Consider the following 20,000-nt stretch of genomic DNA (forward strand, 5'->3'; position numbering starts at 1 on the left):
TCCTCATTGGACGTGTGATGATAAGTTATTTTGATGTTCTTTTTGGTTTCTTACTGGCCTCTGCTGTATAGTGTGTGGATCTGTTGTTAACCTTGCATGTACTGTACCTATTCAAAATAAAGTCCCTTTTTTACCTCTTACATTTATTTAGTTGTTATTATTAAAACAAGCAAAAATATAATGAACTTGAGTGGGAATTTATGTCCATAGTATCATATTAAAATCAAATTGTTTACATTTAATGGTGAACTTTCCAAAATGTGTGTGTCACATAAAAGAAAAGATGTAAGAACTTCATTTGAGCACAAATAATACAGGTCATTTAAACCTGAAATGTATTTGTTGCAGCCCTTATTTCCAAACGGCCAGAGATACTTTTCATGATTAATATTTTAATAATTAATGATCTTTGTTTTACTGAGGTTGTTATCACAACTATTTCCCATTTGACACAAGTCACAGCATTTTATGTTGTAGTGGTTTGGAAAAAAATAACAGTCTTTTGCTAGAGATCTCGGTACAAGGACGCCGAGTCATTTCATCTGTGCATTAAAACAGTGATCATGGGGATTGGTACTGTATGTTGAAGAGTTCATGAAGCTGTGAGGCTGATGCTGAGGAAGCCTATTGTATTCCAGCTGTGGTCTGCTTCATGTCAGTCCAGAGTGTAGCCTTCAGCCCGCAAAAAAAGCCTTCCTCGTTGACCTGCACAGCGACATCACTTCCTGTGGAGTTCTCAAAACCTTCTTCAGGCACGGAGAAAAGAAACATGTAGCACAAATTGCCTGCCATAAAAGACTGGTTATTTCTGTGCTGTGTTTCGTCTGAAAGACACTCTTATGTGCCATACTTCCTTTGAAGTTATCTCTGTAACTGTATTATGATATCATTTTTTCTGTGAGGAGGTAAGGGGTTTTGTTTTCAAAACAGTGAGGTCACGGTAGGCCTATAGGCCAATTGTGTAATGACACTGAGGAATGTGCGTTTTTGTTGTGCTTGAGATATTGGTCACAGGAAACCCCCTGGGGACTGTAGCACTGCACAGTGGGCCGGAGGACTGAGGGGGCGTGTTTGTTATCGTGCCTACTAGGAGAGCAAGAGGTTAGCAAGTGCATACTTGATACATGGTACAGTACAGTACAGACAGGGCTGTACATTCACTTTTTTTCACCACCAGCCCAAATGGCTAGTAGATGTTAATCCTTACTAGCCAAACACATACTCGCTAATGGTCAAAGTGCCTAGTAAGTTTTATTTTCTACCAGTCGAACTGAATTTTCACCAGCATTTGGCCGGTTGGTGGGTGTTCATTTAGAACTCTGCCTACAGTACAGTGGAACTTTTTAGTGTGCACCGCTGAACTTACAGACTGATGGTGCGTATAGTTTTGCATACATGCAGTTTCACACGCTGTCTGAAGACGCACACGTACACACAGGCAGCCACCCACATACACATGCACACTGACAGAATACATATTGTGTACACGCAGATTTGCAACACACACACACACACACACACACACACACACACACACACACACACACACACACACACACACACACACACACACACACACACACACACACACACACACACACTTACAACAGACATACTAGAACTATTGTCTCTTGCACAAACAGTATCATCGCCCCATCCATATCTCTGTCCCACTGTAGTTGTGTACATTTCTCTCTCTCTCTCTCTCTCTCTCTCTCTCTCTCTCTCTCTCTCTCTCTCTCTCTCTCTCTCTCTCTCTCTCTCTCTCTCTCTCTCTCTCTCTGATTGTCTTCCCTCCCTATCTGCTGTATCAGTCTGCAAGGGAAGTGGAAGGCACCCATCACTCTTCCCCGCAGCCCCCTCGTCCCCGAAGGGGGGAAGGGGCCAAAGAAGGAATCGCTTTTCTTCCAAACATTAGGTTTCGACAAATGCCGGCATTAGAGGCACAACTTTAATTTAATGCTCTGCAGAGCAGCAACCATTTATATCACAAGGAGGAGAAAAAAAAGGCGGCCAGCAGCTAACAGCTGGGAAGCTGTGTATGCTATCATTTTCACCCAATGTGTAAGGGCAGAAGTCTGCCTGGGATTTCCTGGATAGATTTTTTCCCCCCTGTGTGTGTGTGTGTGTGTGTGTGTGTGTGTGTGTGTGTGTGTGTGTGTGTGTGTGTGTGTGTGTGTGTGTGTGTGTGTGTGTGTGTGTGTGCGCAGGCGCACACACATGCACGCATATGCCCGTTTATGTGTGTGCGCGCGCGTGTGTGTGGATGTGTATGTGTGTGTATAAACACACAGATGTATGTGACAGATACAATTTTCTCAGCAGAGAGCGTGCAAAGACTGTGTGTGTGTCTTAAGCATTTCATGCGTGGACATAAAGTATATTTGAATAAGCCTTTATTCATTCATGAGCTATCAAAAAGAAATATTCATATTTAAACAAATACTTGAATATTTAAAAAAATATATATATATATTTTTTGTACTTTATTTCTTCATTGTACAGTATATCCACAAAGGCAGACGGAGTGCTTCGGTGACAATATTAGAAAGCAGGCGATATCCTGACCTTCAGTGTCTGCCAGCTCCTGACCCTTTTATGATAATAAAGCGATACACCAACCGAGAGACCAGACCCTCATTCCTTCTACACCCCACCAACAAAGGCTGTCTCTCCAACTGCACATGCGCAGGGACGCAGGCGCACACACATACACACACACACACACACACACACACACACACACACACACACACACACACACACACACACACACACACACACGCGCACACACACACACACACACACACACACAGGGTGTGCGCACGCACACACACACACACACACACACACACACACCTGGGATTTGGGCCGGTCACATTTTATTATGATGCATGTAGGTTACACAGGAGGACATTATCTCAACTGATCACCGTTATTGGACTGTGGAGACAGATGGGTCAAATCGGTCAAGCGGCCGCCCAGCGCTCACCACAACACCACAGGGGCGGAGGCTTGGACAAATACCGTGAGGTGAAGAGGGTTTTTCTATCTGGTTAGATTCTGTGCAAGTACACTTTATCCTGTTCTCCATCAACACTTATGCAATAAAAATGCCAGGCATTTGGATGTGGGACTATGAAATATGTGAACAGGTTAATAAAGGCAAATATCATACGCTTTAATGCAAACCAACAGATACCTCTTTTTCTCTCTAGTGCTGGGCTTTTCCTCAGAAATTGGGGTTTTGTTCTTTTGTCTGCCAGCACATGGTAATCAAGGGCATTGTTGTGCACAGAATCTCAGTGGACTACATTTTCCCCCTGTGGGGAGCATGTGATCAGATCATGTGAACAGATACCAACTCCTCATTGGCCGTCTAAAAGACACCAGTCGTCGCATACGTGCACGTATACAACAGTAAGTAGATATGTAAGAAAGATTTATGTTTGGATAAAAGATATGAATATATTAGGCATCTTAACTGATATATTGTTTTTAATTGTGTATCAATTCGTTGCAATCATGTGGAATTCCTCAACAATGGTCATTATACACCACAGCTGCATACGTATCGTATGCATACATCCGCAAAAACATACATTTATAAGAATCATTTAAATGTGTAAGGAACCTTCACGTGTCAAGCTCCACAACCACTGGGAGTGTCCTGGAGTGGCGGCGAAAAAAGCTTGCCCCCTTTTTCTATATCATAGAGCAGGGAAGCCATGGGAATCCTCACCGCTCCCAAAGCTATGATGACTGGAACAATGCTCCCCAAAAATGTGTCACCCGGAACAATGCAACACCACATGGTGAGGTTATGGTGGATGCATAGGACTCTCGGTTTCCAATGTCCACCCCCACTGTCATGTCTCTCTCTCTCGCTCTCTCTCTCTCTCTCTCTCTCTCTCTCTCTCTCTCTCTCTCTCTCTCTCTCTCTCTCTCTCTCTCCTCTTCTCTCTCTCTCTCCCTCTCTCTCTCTCTCTCCTTCCCTCTCTCTCTCTCTCTCCTTCTCTCTCTCTCTCTCTCTCTCTCTCTCTCTCTCTCTCTCTCTCTCTCTCTCTCTCCCCTCCTATGGTTCTATGTAATCTGTGTCTTCTTCAACATGACAATTGTATGAAATGAAAAAAAATACATAAACACTTTGCATGAATAGTTTTTATTTAGTGTTCCCCTCTTAACGAATGTGGAGGGAAGGTAGAGGGCAAAACCTGGAAGAGCGCTGAGCTTAGTTTAGAGGTCTGTAATAAAGAAAGGGGTTAAGCACGGCATTCTGCGTTCTGTGAGCATAGTTGTCTGCTTTTCCCCAGGGGCCTTCTCTCTCTTTCTCTCTCTCTCTCTCTCTCCCCCCTCTTCCTCTATCCACCTCTCCCTCTCTTTCCGCAGCTCACTCTCTCTCATCCCTCTCTCCATCCCTCCCTCCTCTCCCTCCTACCTCCTCTCCCTTCTTCCAGCCCTGGCTCCCTGATTCGGTGTGTAAAAGCAGCCCCTGAATGATGGATTACTGTGTCACTGTGGCCCTGCGAAGGATTAATTTGTTTCATTGATTTCTCCTTAGGCAGAATGCCAGCATTTGCCGCTTCCCACCTTCTTTCCTGGAGACTTCCAGTGGTAATAGACGCTAATGGCCAGAGACAAATCAACCTGTTTCTTGTAAAAATAGCACCAAATAACCCCTGCAACTCGTCTCGGGCGAGTGGCAAGCGAGCGGCGCGAAAGGGGGGGGAGGAATTGCTCAATTTCTCTCCTGCGCTCTCTCTCCTCCTCTCTCTCTCTCTCTCTCTCCCTCTCTCTCTCTCTGGCCTGTATTCAGTGGCGGGGCATTGGGGAGGTGCCCCAGGAGAGCCGGCCCCTGTCACGTCTCCAGCGCGGCCATAAGTCTGGAATACTTACAGCCTCCTCCAGCAGCGTGCCCATTGATTGGCAATGACTGCCTGTCTGGCTCCTCAGGTTAAGTGTGCTTCTCCTTTCTTTCTTTTTTTCCCTCTCTCTCCTCTCTCTCCTCTCCTTCGTCCCTTGCCCGCCTATAGCTACCAGACGGCCAAGACAATGTTTCTGTCTCGGCACTTTTCAGGGGCTTAATGGCCAACAAATCTATTGTGCTTCCACTAGAGGTGGAGGAGATGGGGAGGAGGATGGAGGAGGTGGGTATTTCAGTGTGGAGTTTGTGTTTATAGAGATGTTGTCGATACCGGGCCGTGAATGAAACGTGATGTGTGAAATTTGCTTCACGCCCGGGCGCCTGGAATGAACCGTTGATGCGGGTCATTCGATACTGTCATAACCCCGCGTGATACTCCTAGTCATTAAGGCCAACCTTTTGTGCCCCATCACTGTCTATTGAACACAAATCACGGTCTTTTTTTTGTAATCATTACGTTGCATTACATTTCGTTGACATTTTTTTTATCCAAAGCGACTGACAGATATTGCAGGGCATTGGTTACAGTCCCTTGCTCAAGGACACTTCAGCCATGGATAGAGGTGTAAGGCAAGATGAGGGCGGGATTTGAACCTGCAACCTTTACACCACGGCTGCCTATAATCAGGCCGAATATTTTTTTTAACACTGCACCAGATCAAATCTCTGCCATTGCGTGCGCGACACACACACACACATGTACTTTGTCAGGTGGTGTCGACTCAGTAACATTCATGTCCAAGTGTTTGGCGACATTGATGCAAGGGGAATCTCTTCTGGGAGGGAGGGAGAGAGGTGATGCAAATTGAGCCCTGATCCTGATGCTGAAGCCCCCCTGATTACGCTAGTGGTGATTAGCGTGGTCCTCCCATGGGCCCCACCTGCCTTAATCGCGGCGCCCGCGCTCATTTAGCCAGATCCATAAACAATTACATGGCCAGGGGACCAACTGAGGGGATGAGAGGAGAGGAGAGGAGAGGAGAGGAAGAGGAGAGGAGAGGAGAGTGCAAGAAAGGTGAGCAGACTTAACCAAGGAGAGGAGAGAAGAGGAGGAAAGGAGAGGCGAGGAGAGGAAATGAGAAGAGAGGAGAGGAGAGGAGAGGAGAGCAGAGGAGAGGACAGGAGAGGAGAGGAAGAGGATAGGAAGACGAGAGGAAGAGGAGAGGAGAGAAATGAAGAGTGCAAGAGAGGTGAGCAGACCAAACGAGAGGACTGGAGAGGGTTGAAGTGTGTCTCTCTCATCCTCCATCTCAGACAGGCAGGCAGCATCTCACCTGAGCTTGAGGAGGCCAGGCCAGTAAATACCAGAGCAGAGGAAATCCCCGCTGGTCCTCTTCAATCAATGAGGCATTATTTACAATCCTGCCATAGCTGACACAAGGGACGAGGGCTTGATCCGACAGCAACCTCTCCACACACACACGCACGCACACACACACGCACACACACGCACGCATACACACACGCGCGCGCACACTCACACACACACACACCTCACTTCTCTACTACAAACTGCTCCTCTTCAGGTTCTGCCTTGATCGCGGGTTTCTAAAGGAAACCACAATGACTTTGTCAACACGCGCACACACACACACACACACACACACACACACACACACACACACACACACACACACACACACACACACACACACACACACACACACACACACACCACCACCACCACCTCCTCCAGCACCACTTACTTGTGTGAGAGGAGAGGAGGTGGATGGCTGGAAAGAGTCCTCAACCTTGTGTTGCTGCGCCTCAAAAGGATTTGTGGTTGATCTGGTTGTGATGCCTCCTCTACTCCTCGCTCTCTTGTATGCCTGTGAGTGGTGAAGTGCACCTGGCCTTCTGTAGTGCGTGCGTGTGCGTGTGTGTGAGTGGGTGTGAGTGTGTGTGTGAGCGCGCAGGGCTGGACTGGTCATCTGGCATACAGGGTATTTCCCCAGTGGGCCAACAGTCCCCAGGGGCCAAATGCTTTTGTTTTGTTTTGTTTTGTTTGTTTGTTTACATTTTTCTCTTTGAGACCGGCTCATAATTTCGCTGGGCCGGCCCATCAGTGCATCCTCAATATACAGTGGACTGAGCCCATCATAATGGTAGTATAGGGTGGGTGAGGGGCTGGTCTATGGCATAAATGCCCAGTCGGTTTGTGGTCCTAGTCCATCCCTGTGCGTCAAAGGTGTAGGTTTAGCTTGGAAAATGGTGGGGACATTGCCATGGCAAATTGTCTGGGTATGCTGTTTTTACATTATATTTGTGAAAAAATGGTGGTGACAAGCTAGGTTTATCTCAAAAGTGGTATGGACATGTCCCCACCGTCCACGCCTAAAATTAGGCCCATGCTGTGCGTGTGTGTGCGCGTGCGTGTGCGTGTGTGTGCGCGTGTGTGTGTGTGTGTGTGTGTGTGTGTGCGTGTGCGTGTGTGTGTTTACAGTATGAGGTCCAGGGCCTGATTGTCAGTTGTCATGGGTCTTTACACCTGAAGCGCCTGAGGAGAGGAAGTCAAGGCAGAAAATCACGGGTTAGTGGAGTTGTAATTGTGGACTTCTGCCTCAATCAGAGGGCACCAATACCTTACTTAGAACACACACACACACGCACACGCACACGCACACACACTCAAACACACACACACACACACACACACACACACACACACACACACACTCAAACACACACACACACACACACACACACACACACACACACACACACACACACACACACACACACACACACACACACACACACACACACACACACACACACACACACACACACACACACACACACACACACACACACACACACACACAGCCCCACTGTAGTATCTTTATGAGACACAGCATGAGTAAGTATTTATTTGTTGAATACTCTGGGAGTATTTACTGTACACGAGTGCCAGTATTGAGTGTGAAGTTAGATACAGATACGGTAGGCCTACTAGTGTTTTGTTGACAAAATACATGTGAGCATGTATCAATGTGTGGCTGTTGTGTGTATGTAATTTCAATTAAATTTTTTATGGTTGTGTGTGTGTGTGTGTGTGTGTGTGTGTGTGTGTGTGTGTGTGTGTGTGTGTGTGTGTGTGTGTGTGTGTGTGTGTGTGTGTGTGTGTGTGTGTGTGTGTGTGTGTGTGTGAGCGAGAGTGAGAGAGAGAGAGAGAGAGAGAGAGAAGGAAAGAGAGAGATGTCGCTGGGATTTTCTTGTTTCTGATTTCCTGCAACAGACTGGAAATGCAATTCCGGAGTCTTTTCACTTTGGAGCGCTATAGCCAAGGTGAGCTGACCACAGAATGAGACTGACATTCACACTGATTGAACAGGCCACGGCGATGGTATTGGAACACTTTGGAGTGGGGAGAATTACAACAGCATAAAATGGAAACAAAAAGACACTTTGAGGTGTGATGTACACACACACGCACGTATGCATGCACACACACACACACACACACACACACACACACACACACACACACACACACACACACACACACACACACACACAGACACACACACACACACACACACACACACACACACACACACACACACACACACACACACACACACACACACGCACGCACGCACGCACGCACGCACGCACGCGTACATGAACACACACACACACACACCACATCATATCACAAACAACCAGGTCAACACGGAATCCATTTTTCATGCTCTATTGCGTCGATCAGGCCCTGCTGTAGAAGTGGGCTTTTAGAAAGCATGTGGGGCCCTTTGATGTGTCTTACTGTGCTGTGTCACTCCCACAGTACCTCCTTGCATGGTAGCTGACGCACGCACGCACGCACGCACACACGCACGCACGCACGCACACACACACACACACACACACACACACACACACACACACACACACACACACACACACGCACGCACGCACACACACACACACACACACACACACACGGTTGCCACGCGGAAACCCATACAAGTTTATTTTGAGGATTAGGGCTTCTGTGGAGGAAATGAAGAAAAAAAAACGTCATGCTTATTCAGATCACCATATGCATGGACGTGGTCATAAACACACATAGCGAGAGAGAGAGAGAGAGAGAGTGAGAGAGCACCGTAAATGCTGCGGTGTTCATTTAGCACTTCGAGACCAAGTATAAGACTCTCTTGATTTAGACTCTCATAAAATGTACTGTCAGGGTGTACAATCCACATCAAATCACAGATTCTTAATTGCCTTGCTGTTCAATGACACACTAAGCCTGTTAAACTGCTGTTTCTACACAAGCCAGGGCTGCCTTTTTCAAAAGCGTAGTTGGTAGCCAGTGAGCAACTTGGGTAGTTGCCAATGGGAAATTGCATTGCAAACAACAAAGCGGTTAACGTAGTTAGCAACTATGGTTTCGAGAAATGTACCCCAGATCAGAATCAGGATGAAACCTTAAAAAGCTTGCGGGCTTGCTCAATCAGAATTACGGGTGGCAGAGATTCTACCCAGAGTGGACGTGAATCAATTTCCTTTAACCTTGGCACTGTCGTCAGGTTACAGTAGGAGTCTGAGGAGGAGAGGAGAAGGGGAGGTGGATGCGGAGGGAAGATGTCTGCCTCGTCCTCTCTGTGCCAGAGGTCAGGAGATCGCCATAAAGCGAATGGAGAAGGGCAGCCCTATCAATAACTCTCCACACTCGCCCAACAATACAGTATGGAGGCTGCGGCTGGTGGATGGGGGGCAGTAGGGGGGGGCATAAGGGGCTGATGGAGGCTTAAAAAACATCTGGTGGGAGATGGATGACCCCTCGGGCCGTACAGGCGAGGTTACTGGACAGATTCATGCCCTCATCCCAGTCCCTCTAACTCACCCCCTCCCCCTCCCTCCCCCTCCCTCCTCCCCCTCCCCCTTCTCTGTCGATGGCTCATATGTGTGTTTGATCGGTCCGACTGGCAATTATAAAGGTATACTTTAGACAGGTCAAATGGGAGAGGGCAAAGAGCAGAACCTCTAAAGTGCCGGCCAAGTCAAAGGTTAGAAGGGCTATAAGACTGAAGCATGTGAGAATGGAGAGAGGGACATAGAGAGAAAGAGAGAGAGAGCGTGTGTGTGTGTGTGTGTGTGAGAGAGAGAGAGAGAGACAGAGAGAGAGAGAGAGAGAGAGAGAGAGAGAGAGAGAGAGAGAGAGAGAGAGAGAGAGAGAGAGAGAGAGAGAGAGGGACATAGAGAGAAAGAGAGAGAGAGAGAGAGAGAGAGAGAGAGAGAGAGAGACATAGAGAGAAAGAGAGAGAGAGAGTGTGTGTGAGAGAGAGAGAGAGAGAGAGAGAGACATAGAGAGAGAAAGAGAGAAGGGGACAAAGTGGGGTTGGGTTATGTGTTGTCAGGATGTGGACTGGGACACACAAAGATGATGGGAAAGTAAAACACACACATTCAGTAACAACAACACCAAGCACACACCACCCCCTTCCTCTTCCCCAAATCACACATTCCCCCTATCAATGTCATTCACAATATTTCATCTTATGAAGATAGAACGATTCCCCTTCCGACAAGTATATTTCTAATGGCATTAAGGTCTCGGCAGGGCCAGGCCCTACAGTACCTCTCTTGTGTCGTCTGAAGTGCCATCAGCCCTTAGCGGAGATTAAATATGAATGGGCCGGGGTCAGTGGAGGTCACGCAATGCATTTAGTGTCGGAGACCAATGCCAAATATAAAGGTCAAAGTGGAATTGCGGTGGGGGTTGGGGATGCAGTGGAGTGGAGAGGGGGTGTGGAGGGGGGGGGGGGGCAGGATTGGAGCTGCTTGGCTCGTATGCATCCCCATCGGGGCGGTGATTTATAGCGGGAGATAAGGGGACGGATGGAAGGAAAACACTCTCTTTTTCAAATGCCATCAGCCTCGCTAAATTCACTCCCGACTCGTATCCATCAACATGTCAGACAGAATCACTGCAACCGTGCCCGTGGTCCTCCCCATATAGGTTCAGCAAAATCGTAATAAGAAAAAAAATCAGGAAAACAACAAAGAACGAAAAACAAAACAAATTCTCATTTTTACACTTTGCATTTTGTTTTTTTGTGGAGGCAAGGCATATTTTTATGTTTGTTTCTGTTCTGTTTGTCTGTTTCTCTGGCTTTGACAGCATATGATATGTGCTGTTGTGCCTACACTGCCAGTTATCACCCAAGAATGGGTTAAAACCGGGAGCATGCTGCTTCCTGAATATTCTACAATATGGTGGAATGGAATAGAAACAGAGACCCAGAGTCTGTTTTTTGCTAAGGGATGGGAGGGAGTGCTTGTCCTGGTGTGTAAGGATAGAACAGACCGACAGACAGGTTGACCGACAAAAGTTTGGATTAGGCACCCCCCCCTCCCATAGCCTGTGGCCAGGGGCAGAGTTATAGGGAGGGCGAGCAGGGCCTTTGGCCCTGGGCCCTGGGCCCAGGGCACTCTTGTATTGGTGATGGGGGCCCTATTGGGACCTTGGTAGGCTGTATGGGGGGCCCTATTACTGTTTTGCCCTGGAGCCCTGTGTGCATTTGTTCCGCCACTGCCTGTGGCTCTGCATCTCCAGAGCACAAGCACAGCCTCCTCCTGCTTTTCCACGGTCCAAAAATAAAGATGTCAAGACCGGCCTGACATAGGGGGAGTCTGGTGGGGGAGTACAGAGAGTGCATCTATACACACTAATGTCAACAACACAAGGCCAATCTGACACCGACCCATACCTCAAAGCAATGTGCACATTCATAAAAAAGTTATACTGACTCTTTCACTTGGGGTAAAAAAAACATATTTATTTTAACTTTAATCAGACTGTGAGAGATGTTGACCTTACCTGGGGCATATTTAGCTACCCACCACCCCCCGTCTAAAACATTCCCCCTTCAGCGGGTAGAACCAGGCTGGCTTGGGGTTTGCTCCAGGACCCAGGGCCTCCTCCGTCTCTCTCTCAGATGGGAAAGCCATTCAGCTCCACGCTCCTCTGGATGTCTAGCCAAGCACACACGCACAAGATGGTCAAAAAAAAAGAAAAGTTGATTTCACCCCTCCTCCTTTCCCGTTCTTTACTTTTGAAGCCCTTGCCAAAGCGGAAACATGGTCTGGTGCAGCACATTTTAACCTTAGTCATAACAACTATTTTCCTTTCCATCCAATAGTCATAAATTTTGCTTTTCCTTTTTATGCTCATGATCTGTGTTTTTCCCCCTGCCGGACGATCAAAGGCTGATAATGCAGGGAAAAGCATACACACCAGTCTATATTAGCTAGCGCCTCTTAATCTCAGCAGTCTGGCTCCAGATGCAATGGGCTTTCGCTTTATCTTGCGCGCTAGAAATGATGCAAATAAAATCAAAGCATGGGGTCTGGCCTTCAAAGAAAGTGACATAAACCGACAAGGCTGCGCATGTTTCAAACTGCTCAAACAATTTTTACTGTTTCATGTCAGCAGAAGCAGCGGTGCAGCCCTTCTTTAGAAAGTAAACGTCCAGCCAGTGCGGTGAACCACCTGACCCATATTAGATCAGCTCTTCAGCAAAGTAGATGAGCTAATTGGTAGGGGTGGAACGGTTCACAAAATTCACGGTTCGGTTCATATCACGGGGTCATTGTCACGGTTTTCGGTTCTATACGGTTCTTTTTTTTAGTTCATGATAAATGGTGCACTGGGAGTATTAAACCATATTTATATAACTGCAATTATAAAGTGATGATGCGCAAGTTGAATCAGCTGTCGTCAGCGGATGTGGGATGTGTTGCTGTTCCAAATGCCCTCTTTCAAGTGACTAATAGAATCAGACTTATCATTAAATATCCTACATATGGTTTGTATAGGCTTATAATATGAAAATGGTGTGATTTTAATTGTGTCATCCTCTGATTGGTCTTATATGATAATGTGTTAATCAGAGAGACTGGATAAGATACTCCTAGAATCTCTGTTTTACATATTTTTCTGGGCAGTACATGAATTGCGGTTTGCCACGGACTGCATTTCACGGTTCGGTATGGTGTGTGAATTGTACGGTTTCGGTTTTCGGTGCGGTTTGTACCATCCCTACTAATTGGTGAAATCGCCTCCAATAAGACAGCAGGATGAATACATGGCAGAGCTTTTTATTTTCTTTAGCTGTTGTTCTGTTGAAATGGGCTGCCTCATAAAAATGAGATACCAGTAGACCTAACTGACACCCCCAACCCTAACTCCAGACCAGAGAGCAGTTTGTCGCTCAGCTCAGGTAGGCCATATTGAAGGTTCTACTTTGTACACTTCAGCCTGACAGTTTTACCATTCATTCACCAGAACTCAGTGTCTGCAGTGTGGATGGATTCTAAAGTAAAGCAAAGAAATGTGGAGTAACTGAGTGAAAATCACGTCTCCTACCTTCCTCTGGTCCTCCTTCACTCTTCTCAGTCTTTCTCTTTAGTGGCCACTTATTCATGAACTCACTTTTGACTTGTCACATACAGTGCCGCCACCCAAGGCTGCCGCTATAGGTATAAGCAGAGTAAACGGAGTGCTTAGGGCTTCAACCACTTTGATCCCAAAATTGGACCCTCCTAAATTGAGATCGACTAAAACATGTATTATTATGATTATTATTATTTAATTATGAGACGGGACTCCTGACTAGTTATGCTGAGGGCCTCCAAAACCTTAGCAGTGGCCCTGCCGCCTCCTCTGTTTGCACTTGATCTCTTCTTAAGTTCCTCTAACTGTTGCGTTATAACTGTGACTGTTGGTCGGGTGCCCAGGCAGGCAGATGCCACACAAATCAGCAGTGTAGTGGTGGTGGCGGTGGCGGTGGTGGTGGCGGCAAGGCTTCGACTAGAGCACATCAACATCATCTCCTATCAGTACGCCCACATCGGGCGCTTGGAGTGATCGCTCGCAGTCACCGCCAGCCTCTCTGATGCCTCCCGCTCCCCCTTCCTTCCCTCCCTACCTCCCACTGTGGAATATGGATACCATTACACTTTATCTGCTTTAAACAGCATGACGTATCAGAACAACAGCCGCAGTAGTGGGGAACGCAGATACGCTTGTGTGTGTGTATATGTATGGGGGAGTTTTGTGAGTGTATATGAATGTGTATGGCGGTGTTTATGTGACATGCTGGGTGTGCGTGCGGTGCAGAAGATGGAGATCTATCTCTTTTCCACAGACACCTACGTACACATGGTTGGTCCTGTGCCACGCCAGCAAGCCGCAGCAGCAGCCCCACGGCCCTTAAGTGCTTGTAGATTTAGGAGCGTGCGGCACAATACGCCTGCACCGTGTCAAATCAAAAGATCTTTACAGTAAAATATGATTTTATCAATGCGGGGCTGATCAATAGCCCATGCTGCCATTGTGTAATTATGATGCCCGGGCCCCTATCAATAAAGCTGTCACGCCTGAGCTGAGCTGCGCTGCGATGCATGTGTATGTTTATCAATGTTGAGTCAACACTACAGAGTGTGAAACCTACACTGTGAGTGTTGCATTTGACTGTCACTGTGTTGAATTAACACTGTGTGAGCTGCGCTGCATGTGGCACCCAGCGCCAGAAAGAACGGGGGACAGACAAAAAAAAAAAAAACAGCAGTTGAAAAAAACAAGACAATTTCCACACATTTTTCCATTCAGCACCAAGCGATGGGTAGGGAGATTTCCAGTGGAGAAATTTCTGCTCAGTTGCACCCCATTCTGGAGCCGTGAGAGCCCAATCACTAGCTAATGGATGGCCACTATTATGGGTAGGTGGGTGGGTGGGTGCTTTAGGGGAAGCGGCACTGAAATCTAAATTACAATCATGGTCGAGGAGGAGAGAGGATCGGCATTTACCTGCTACACTTGAATGGGGAATGAGTGCGCGGAAAAATTACCCCCAACTTACCGCTTCTCTTTATCTGCGAAATATACACATACATTACGCACGCACACAAACGCACGAATACACACACACACACTCTCTCTCTCTCTCTCTCTCTCTCTCTCTCTCTCTCTCTCTCTCTCTCTCTCTCTCTCTCTCTCTCTCTCTCTCTCTCTCTCTCTCTCTCTCTCTCTCAGAGGAGCCTGCATACCCATTCTACACAAATCACATTGGACATATGCACACACAGACACATCAACTTGCATGAATCATTGAGCTATATACATTTATACATAGTGTGAAGCTATCTACACCTCTGCATCCAAGCACATATACATGTGTGCATTCCTGTCCTTATGGGGCTCTCCCATTGACTCCCATTGTATTAACATGTAAAAATGCTAAACTGTGTCCAGACCCAAAGTAAGCCTGACTCTTAGTAAAACAATTTTGGGAACTTTTAGTAATAGCTATAACAACAAAAAATCACTGAGAAAATCACAACTTGTTTCTGGTTTTGCTATCTTGGTGGGGCATTTGTATCTCTTATGTGTAGCTTCACTAAACGCACGCACACACGAATGCACGCACGCACACACATGCATGTACGCACACACACACACTTGCACACACATACACTTGTACACACTTGTACACACTTGTACACACACACACACACACACACACACACACACACACACACACACACACACACACACACACACACACACCACACACACACACACACACACACACACACACACACACACACACACACACACACACACACACACACACACACACACACACACACATACACACACTTGCACACACATACACTTGCACACGTACACACTTGTACACACACACACACACACACACACACACACACACACACACACACACACACACACACACACACACACACACACACACACACACACACACACACACACACACACACACACACACACACACACACACACACAAACATGCAAGGCAGTGCAATACTTTCTTTTTTTTAAACTAAAATGATGTTTCTCCCTAGAGAGATGACTCTCTGCCAATAACACTTAAGACGGCAAGCGGGAAAAAGTGGGCCTATGCCTCTTTATTGCCGCACATTATTCATGCACTATCTGCCAGCATTTGTGATTACAGATCTAGTGATGGACTAACTAGACAGCCACGCCTGTGATTTATGGACACGCGGTCCTGACGCGCCGGATATCTACCTCTCCCAGCTTCTTAAGCCCACCGCGTCTCCTCAAGTTCTTACACATAGTGTATGAATACACACACGGGTGCACATACGGAGAGAGAGAGAGAGAGAGAGAGAGAGAGAGAGAGAGAGAGAGAGAGAGAGAGAGAGAGAGAGAGAGAGAGAGAGAGAGAGAGAGAGGGAGAGAGCCAGGCACGGTGATACAGTAAAACTCGGAGGGACACAGAGGCTAATCACCAATCACCAGGGGTAGGTGACATGATCTGAGGATACATTAATGTTGACAACTGGCTATGTAAAGAAGTGCACATGTGTGTATGTGTGTGTGTGTGTGTGTGTGTGTGTGTGTGTGTGTGTGTGTGTGTGTGTGTGTGTGTGTGTGTGTGTGTGTGTGTGTGTGTGTGTATGTGTGTGTGTGTGTGTGTGTGGGGGGGGGGGTCCAAGAGGGGTCCAGGGAATGACACAATGGTCAGCTTAGTTCAATCAATGACTCACGTTGAGTTTTGGTGACTCAGACGAGAGAGAGAGAGAGGGGGGGGTGGAGGGAGAGGGAGGGAGAGAGAGAAGAGCTGAGAGATGATTGCAAGTGATTGAAAGAGATGGCGTGGATGTAAAATGAAAGCTATGACGCCATGCTGACCAAGCAGCTGATTGCAGTAAGCCTAGTCTCAGACACACACACACACACACACACACACACACACACACACACACACACACACACACACACACACACACACACACACACACACACACACACACACACACACACACACACACACAGCAGACAGCAGATCACCAGAGGAATAAGCACAGTCTGCGCACCGCAGGTCATCCAGATGTGCAGAGCTTACAAGACACAATAGGCCTAGAGCCACTATGCCAAAGCTATTCAATTGGAGGCCCGAGGGCCACATGCGGCCCAGATGCAGTCCACATGCGGCCCAGGCATGGCCCCCAACTGAAGCAGTATACATTTCAGTTTTGTTACTGCAGTACAACACATTATTGCTTGTGAATCTTTTGCTTGTTTTATACATTCACATTCAATGTGGTTAAGTTTTAGGTTAGAGGAACATGTTTAAAATTTGTTTGTGGACTACTGATTTTAAGTGTCATTTCAGTGGTCGTGATGTCTGAAAATGTGTGGCCCGACTGCAGTTCTTGGTTTCGAAATGTGGCCCAGATGAAATTCTAATTGAATAGCCCTGCGCTATGCCAAAGATCTACACATTACACACTACAGCAGTGGTCTCCAAGTATTTTTCCGTAAGGGCCAAATTATGCAGCACAAATGAAGCTGGGGGCCAAACAAATCGTCTATCTACAGTATATCACGTAAGTGAGTACAACCCTCACAGTTTTTGCAGATTTGTTAGTATATCTTTTCATAGGAAAGCAAAGAAATTTCACTTTGACACAATGATTAGTGACCTTTTAACAACATATTTAACCGCTTAAATTTCTTGTTCACACAGAAAAAAAACTAAATACAGCCATTACTGTTGGAACATGTACCCACAAAAGTGAGTACACCCCAGATTAAAATCCGGTTTTGAGTGTGACATTTTGAGTGTGCACCTGGCTTAACCCATTTTGTCCTAAGCCCTTTTTGGGAAAAGGTGCCCTCTGCCTATTAAATCCTAAATATCTCAGCCTCCGACGCACATACAACACATGAAATGAGTTACATTTAAAAGCTAGGACCCTCGTTTTGACATAGAATGCGTTCATTCAGCTTTAATTTACCCAGATTAAAAAAAAAAACAGCTCAAATCTCAAGAACCAGAATGCAGCGTATATGTGTCTCCAGGACACAATGGGTTAAATAGATTGGTGTGAGATTTGAATGCAATCCTATGGAGAATATCATGATCTGCTTTAGTAGTCACAGTGCATGTTGACATGCATGTTTCTTTTACGTTCTTTTCACACATGCTTGACACCATCTAAAGCAAATTTGTTTATCTTGGTCTCAAGAGAGATGAACAGACCAAGGATATGGATCACTGGAACCATGTCGTGTGATCTGAAGAGACCAAGATTAACAAATTTACTTTATATGGTGTTAAGCATGTGCGGTGGTAAACAAGTGAGTTTTACAAAAAAGTTTATCCTCTCAATAGTCAAGCATGGTAGTGGGACTGACATGGTTTGGGGATACATAAATGCTGTCAACATTGGCAATCCGAAATACATCTAAAAGAAACATGCATGTCAACATGCACTGTGACTACTGAAGCAGATCGTGATATTCTCCATAGGATTGCATTCAAATCTCGCGCCAATCTATTTAAGCCAGGTGCACACTCAAAATGTAAAAGTTCAATGCAAAGAAAAGTTGAAATGCCCACCGATGACCTCCCTTTTAATCCCTTTTCATTTCGAGACGATTCGAGCCAACACGGCCCCTTCTCTACCGGATTTCAATCTGGGGTGTACTCACTTTTGTGGGTACATGTTCAAACTATAATGGCTGTAATTTGTCTTTTCCTGAGTGAACAAGAAATTTAAGTGGTTAAATATGTTATTACTAAGGTTACTAATCATTGTGTCAAAGTTAAATTTCTTTAATGCTTTCCTATGAAAAGATATACTCACAAATCTGCAAAAACTGTGAGGGGTGTACTCAATTACGTGATATACTGTATATGGCCACAGATGGCCCACATATTGTATATGTTTTCATTTGTTCCAACCTTTTGTTTGCCATGCCCGGGCTGGATATGGCCCATGGGCCTCCATTTGGAGAACACTGCATTACCATCTACAGAGATGATGGATGATAACATTATGATATCTCAAATGCACTGCATATTAGATATCCTACATCAGTGTTTCTCAAACTTTTTCTGACCGAGGACCACTTTGTCCCCCCAAAAATGTTCAGGGACCACCTGTCAACTGAATTGACAGTTGACCGGTGCTAATTTCGATGCAGATCACTTACTTTTTATTCACATTTACAAGCCTGTCTTATTGTGGTGAAAATATGACTTCAGCTATGTTTAGCTTTGTAATAATGTTACAAATATAGCCTACTTCTAGCTTGTCTTTGGACAAGTAGCAATCCCCTCGCGGACCACCTGAGCTCTGTCGCGGACCACTAGTAAGAAAAAGAGAGAACGAAAAAGAGAGAAAGACAGAGAGACATCTTCTTTTTCCTCCTCCTCTCCTGGTATCCTAAATAATGAACTCCATCTTCTATAATCATCCTGTTTGGACGGCGAGCGCGCTGTATCGATCCACTCAGACAATCCATTCCCCTTCTCTCCAGCCGAGCTGCACCAGGGGACACAGACTGATAGAGGAACAGACGGGGTCAGAGCGGCAAGTGAAACAAGGAAACACAAAACTGACCTCAGATCAGCAGGCAAGTGGTTATAGGGCAGCGCAGTGGATAGGTCAACGCTGCATAAATATACAAACAAGTCATGTGAAAGGGCATGCATACTATAATCATAGTGGGGCACTACTCTAGTCTTTTTTCCCTGCGTACATATACATGTAGTGTATATGTATCTCCGCGTATGTTTGCATGCCTGTGTGTGTGTGTGTGTGTGTGTGTGTGTGTGTGTGTGTGTGTGTGTGTGTGTGTGTGTGTGTGTGTGTGTGTGTGTGTGTGTGTGTGTGTGTGTGTGTGTGTGTGTGTGTGTGTCCTGTATTTGATTGACTGGAATGGCTCAGCCCTTTTAACAGACCCAACACACAGACGCACGCACGCACGCACGCACACACACACACACACACACACACACACACACACACACACAGACGCACGCACGCACGCACGCACACACACACACACACACACACACCTGCGCGCAACCATGCTTGCACGCTATTCACACAGGCGCGGAAATGCAGACAGAAACACACACAGGTGTGTGGTCCTAATTTATGCCACTGGCAACGAGCCTACAAGCCTCCTCCTCCTCACCTGGCTCACGTCTCTGGCTGGCCTGCTGCGAGGGACTCCATCCTCCCCCATGGCGAGGCCACGGAG

This window comes from Engraulis encrasicolus, chromosome 21 (genome assembly GCF_034702125.1).
Source record: "Engraulis encrasicolus isolate BLACKSEA-1 chromosome 21, IST_EnEncr_1.0, whole genome shotgun sequence".
NCBI lineage: Eukaryota > Metazoa > Chordata > Actinopteri > Clupeiformes > Engraulidae > Engraulis > Engraulis encrasicolus.